At 39.4% G+C, this 6308-nt stretch overlaps 1 pseudogene; it reads right to left on the bottom strand.

Moving 5' to 3' along the window:
* Positions 1-1112: 1112 nt before the first annotated feature.
* LOC116420460 lies at positions 1113-5913 on the bottom strand (annotated as a pseudogene).
* Positions 5914-6308: the final 395 nt, after the last annotated feature.

Raw genomic sequence — 6308 nt, 5'->3', positions numbered from 1 at the left:
TTTATTCTGTTTTAAAAGCCTTTAGGGTATGTTTCCTAGGCAAGGGGTTACCAGCTTCCCTCTGCAGAGCAGGGGAGATGTAAACCCAACCGTCCCAAAGGTATGGGAGTGCTCTGAGTTAGGTTTTCCCTTTAACAGGAAGTGGATTCCAACACTGGCCCGAGCACAAACCTTAAAAGTAGGGCTGAGTGGATTTCCCGATTGCCCTTGGCTAGGGGCTAAGTGGTTGAAAGTGTCCACCGCCCCGGCGGGAGCCCTTTGGGACTGTGGTTTGGCAGCTGACTGCAGAGGCAGAGCCCCAACAAACTCTGCCTAAGCGTCTCTGCCTAATGCAAATCGGCCCCTGGAAAAGCTCTATGGCCCCAAACCGAGCCCCCACTGTGCAGATTGGAGGCTAATGGGCTGTGTCCTCCTCCGTGCAGGATCCCCAACTCCCCAAGGAAAAGCCCCCTCTGCTGGTTTGGGGCTGTGAGCTTGTGCTGAGATCTGTGCTTTCACTTTCGGTTTTGGGCTCTCCTCAGAACCTAATTTTCTCTCCCAGTCTGTGCTGATCTCCCCCTGGCCCTGGAACCAACCTTTTTTGGTGAGACTGCCAGGTTTTCCGGCCCCAGTGAGTTGTTCTACTTCTTATCTTTACGAATTGTAGCAGTCAAGACTATTTTTGAGGCTCGATATAATATTGATAAAGAGGGTAAGAGAAGAGTTAGAAAGTCGCGTGTGTCTTCTCCGCCATCTTGGCTCCGCCCCTTTAGAGTATGCATCTTTAAAATGGGACAATGATATTTGCTTTACTACTTTGTGGGCTTGCTATGAAGAGCTAATGCCAGAAGATACAAAATTTGCTTTGAAAAGTTCAGAATGCCATGTAAACGGAAAGTATTATTATTATTTTTAAAGGGTAAATGCTACAGAAACTCTAGTCATTAAAGCTTTGCAAATTGCTCCTGAAAGGCATAAACAGAAGAAACAGACCTCTTGTAAAATCAAACTAATCCTCAGGTTAATTAAGCTAATTCAATTAAATAAGTACTTATTAAATATACATTGGACCAGGTACTATGGATACAAAATTGAAAAATGGCCCTTTTCCTGCCTTCAAGGAGTGTTTCATCTCATCGAGAACATAAACCCTGAAGACAAATGAATAAAAGTGAAAGAAGATAACATGGAAGTATGAGACCTAGGGTAATGATCTAAGAAAGTGTGGAGAAAGAATGATCACTTTTAACTAAGGATGTCAGAGGAAGGGGAAAGAGGGAAGACTTCATTGGAAATAATAAAATATAGCTAAAATATAATGTGGCACTTTAAGGTTTGCAATATACTTCTTACATATATTAAGTTATTTGATTGTCATAGCATAGCATTATTATGTTTATTTTACAAATTACAAAACTAAAATTCAGATAAGTTGAATGACTTGCTTATGATTGCTCAGCTAGTAATTATCAGAGATAGGATTTAATTCTAGATCTAGCACTTTCTCCCCATATTATGCTCTTTTTCTATTGAACATGAGAAAATATGGTGCCATAGGCACTAGCTTGGTACAGTCAATTGCATTAGGAAAGTATAGTATTAGATTTAAAAAAAAAAGTTCCATTTGACCATAGCATAGAGTTCAGAAAGAGAAATATAGTGACAATAGACTGGAAAAGTTGTTTTTCTTTGTTTTTGAAGAGAATCAATGACATAACAGACTAATGTCTTGATTCATCTGTGAATAGGATTTAAGAGAGACATTTACACAAAGTGATCAGTCTTACTCTGTCTTCTAGAGTTATTGAAGTCAATGGCAAGGGAAAGGTCAGGATGAATGGTGAGGGCTCAGGATGCAGTGACCTTTCAATATCTTGGTGTCTTCAATGTCTAACCAAATTCTAATCATTCCATTATCCTTGCCTCATCACCTTTAAGGCCATTGGAACAAATTGTTATTATCAGTCCATTGATGGGGAGGGGGGAGTCTTTACTTGTGTGGAATAGACATCACTTCCTCCAAATCATTGACAGGTTTGTGACCTGTCAGTTGCCTTCAACTTGATTTAGCCCATCTATCTAGGTGCCACAGCTTTTTGGAACTACAGGTGAGAGTTGAATGTCATATGGACACCAAAGATAGATGAGCAATCCTGAAAATGGTTCCACAAGCTCACACCAAAAATGATACTCCTCCTTGAATAGCCAAACATTTTTATAAAAGTGGCCTGATTGGAAAAATAGGTGGAAGGAATATTGTGGAAAACTTTAAATGCCAATTTTCTAAAGCCACTGGAGATTTTTGATCAGGAATAAGCTATAAGAACAACCCAGGTAAGTGCTAATGAGGATGATATTATAAGTGTAAAGGAATGGATGCATATGCTCTCATATCACAGAGAGAATAATAGGACATAGTAACTGACTGGTGTAGGGATAAGGGAGAGGAAAGAGTAAAATATGATTCTGAGAATCTTAGTTTGTAATTCTGGGAGAATAGCATTGTCAAGAATAGAAACACAGAAGTATAGGATATGGTAAAATGGGTGAAAAAATGAATTAAGTTTTGAACATGCAGAGTTTGACATCATGGCAACTAGAGCTTCCAGTTAGGCAGTTAGAAATAAAGGAATGAATCTTACAAGAGAGATATATTGGCTGTATATACAGGGTGACTCAAAAATCTTAGTGCAGTTTTAAGCTTTAATAACTTTATCAAATGCATAGAGATGATAACTGAAGCCTCCAGATCAGATATCTGGGAAAGCGTGAAAATAGTGGCTAGAATTTAGACTGGTTTTAAAGTCAAAAAACCTGAATACAAATCTTATTTCTTATGCCTTCTACCTTTGAGATCTTAAGCAAATCCCTTTTTCTCAGGATCTTAAATCTGAAAAATGAGAGAGATATAACAGTTGTTTGCTAAGGTCCTTTCCAGCTTTAGTTCCTTAAAGCATTGATATCATTACCTTTCTGAAGCTCCTTTCCAGCCTCTCAGGCTCTTTTCCCATAAAACCAAAGCTCCTGGGACCTAGTTGCTCTCTGGTACTGCTCAGTAACAACAATAATCACTGGTTCTGTCTGGAAGAGTCTCATGAGGGCTAGTTCTACATCCCCTTTCCCAAATTATCTCATTTTGATTTAATTCCCCAGAATATAAAGGAGTTGCTTTACAGTTTGTACTGAACAAAGTTATATTAGGGTAAATTCTGCTTTGTGTTACAAATTTTCAAAATTAATAAATAACTTTTTAAAGTTTCTAGTAAACTGGGCTTATACCCCAAAGAAATACTAAAGAAGGGAAAGGGACTTGTATGTGCTAAAAATGTTTGTGTAGCCTTGTTTATAGTGGCTAGAAACTGGAAAATAAATGGATGCCCATCAATTGGAGAATGGTTGAATAAATTGTGGTATATGAATGTTATGGAATATTATTGTTCTGTAAGAAATGACCAGCAGGATGAATACAGAAAGGCTTGGAGAGACTTACGTGAACTGATGCTGAGTGAAATGAGCAGAACCAGGAGATCATTATACAGGGCAACGATACTGTGTGAAGATGTATTCTGATGGAAGTGGATTTCTTTGACAAAGAGACCCAACTCAATTTCAATTGATCAATGATGGACAGAAGCAGCTATACCCAAAGAAAGAACACTGGGAAATGAATGTAAACTCTTTGCATTTTTGTTTTTCTTCCTGGGCTATTTTTACCTTCTGAATCCAATTCTCCCTGTGCAACAAGAGAACTGTTCGGTTCTGCACACATATATTGTATCTAGGATATACTGTGACATATTTAACATATTTAGGACTGTTTGCCATCTGGAGGAGGGGGTGGAGGGAGAGAGGGGAAAAATCGGAACAGAAGTAAGTGCAAGGGATAATGTTGTAAAAAATTACCCTGGCATGGGTTCTGTCAATAAAAAAAGTTATTATAATAAAAAAAAAGTTTCCAGTAATTGGGCTCTGTATCTCAAAGATAACTGTTACTTAAATGAGCATTTTGTACTGACTCTTCTATCACTTTTAACTTATCCTACTTTTTTGGACTAAGGACAAATATTAACTATTAATAATAAAACACAAAGGAAAAAATGAGAAAGAAAATAAAATGCAAGCAAACAACAATAAAAAGAGTGAAAATACTATTCAGTTCCCACTGTCCCATCTCTGGGTGCAGAAGGCTCTCTTCATTACAAGATCATTGGAACTGGCCTCAATCATCAGACTGCTGAAAAGAGCTACGTCCATCAGAACTGATCATCTTATAATCTTGTTGCTGTGTATAATCATCTCCTGGTTCTGCTCATTTAACTTAGCATCAATTCATGTAAGTCTCTCAGGTCTTTCTGAAATCATCCTCCTGATCATTTCTTATAGAACAATAATTTTCCATAAACATTCATATACCACAACTTATTCAGCCATTCTCCAACTGATGAGCATCCTGTCAGTTTTCAGTTTCTTGCCACTACAAAAAGGGCTGCCACAAACATTTTCTGCAGATCTTTCTGCATGAGTGTCATCTTCTTGGATGTGGAGGGACACTATTGTCAGAAATGATCCAGTATGTTCAGGATGCTCCAGTCAAGTGGTGGGATTGATGTGAATCAGCTTCTAGCAGGTGTTTTGTTTCTGAAAGAACTTACCATCTAGAAATTGACTGTAAAAGCCCTGGCAAAGAACTCTTGAAGCTGTGCCTTCTGTACTTACACAAGAATCACACTACACCAACTTGCAATGTAGTATTCAATTTAGCCAGTTCTTGCTCCAGATTCCTGTGTACCATGCTGAAGAGCTGTTCTTTTTTTTTTCCTCAGGATGCAAGTTCAGGTAAGCAAATGCTACAATCATGTTGCTCAGCTAGCATGGGGTAAAGCTGTCTGCCTTGTTCAGTATGTACTGGGCAAAAGCTTCAAAAAAAAAAAAAAAAAAAGGCATGTTAAACCATTTGAGGAAAGCGAAGGACTTGGAGCAGGAATTTCACTGGGTGAAATCATACCTGGGACAGCATCAGCTGCAAGTTTCCAGAATATCTGGGTGTGGTGGAAGTTTAGTTTTCCATTAGCATATACAAAGTCAATAAACATTCCTCTTGTCAAGGTAGATATAAATTAGGGTAAATTCTGAACCAGGTGGTAAGAGAGCTCAGAGTAGGGGCACTGACCACCAGTTCTAAGAAACCAGAGTCAGATCACATTTTTTAGGTTTCTGAAGACAAACTGCTCTGCCAACCCTCGGAACTTGTCTTCTAGACAGTCCATTAGTTCTTCTGAAAAAGTTTCTCACTTTGGTCATGAAGACCACCATGGCAGTCTTCAGTCTGCCCAGCATCCCTCCAAGGACATCAATAGTTCTTGCAGGAGCTCCTTTGCGGCTCATTTCTGCATGTAGGAAATGATGGTTTCTGCCAGAAAAAAACCAGATTGTTATATTTAATTTGGCAGAGCCAAATTCCTGTTCTATGGGTCACAGGGACTAGAAATTCCCTGGAGGTTGTAATGTGTCTAGGTTCTGAAGCAAGTTCATAAGGGTTCGATGTTGACTGAGGATACTTGGCTATCCAGTGCAGAAAAGCTTCTGAATTCTGGCATCCTTAATGAATGAGTCTCTGTCCAAGTGCTTATCAGTCAAGAGGTGAGAAAGCTTAATTACCATGAGGGCAGCATGGTTATGAGGTAGCTTTTGCCTACCATAAAACAATTCTTGCACTTTCTCAGGGGTGATGGCCTTCTCAATCTGCTGGTTAATGTCCTGAAGCCATGGGTAGGGGATGAACACTGGCTCTTTATATAAGGAACTATCCAAAGTAAAGACAGTGAATCCCTGTGTGATGGCCATCATCTTGTACGAGGACCCAGCCAGTCTTAGTCTGCCTGTTACAATTAATGGTGAGGCTTGATGGGTGACCAAGAGGCAGGTGAGTTGCTGTCATACATACCCTCTGGGCTTGGGCAGGGATACTGAACCTGAAAGAGAGATGTAGTACTTTCACCTCAACTCAAACCAGGTAAGACCTTTGACACTAAGACGTCAATTACAGGCATATCTCAGCTTTTATCAAAACAAGTTTCCAAGAAATTTTATAGACTATTTTCTGATTAATATGCAGTTAAGAAAGGCAGCACAACACAGTAAGAAAAGCACAGTGGTGCCTCAGTACTTGTTAATTGGTTCCAGAGGGCATGACAAGTAGTGAAAACCACTATGGAACAAATTTTTCTCATGAGGAATACATTTCCAGACCACAGCCTAACCATTCCTCTCCATCCAGTTCCCCAAAGGGGCAAGTGAGACTTCCAGCTGTGGAGAAACAAGCCAGTCCA

The sequence above is a fragment of the Sarcophilus harrisii genome, chromosome 1 (assembly GCF_902635505.1).
Source record: "Sarcophilus harrisii chromosome 1, mSarHar1.11, whole genome shotgun sequence".
In the NCBI taxonomy this organism is placed as follows: Eukaryota; Metazoa; Chordata; class Mammalia; order Dasyuromorphia; family Dasyuridae; genus Sarcophilus; species Sarcophilus harrisii.
This window is presented reverse-complemented; position numbering and strand designations above follow the sequence as displayed.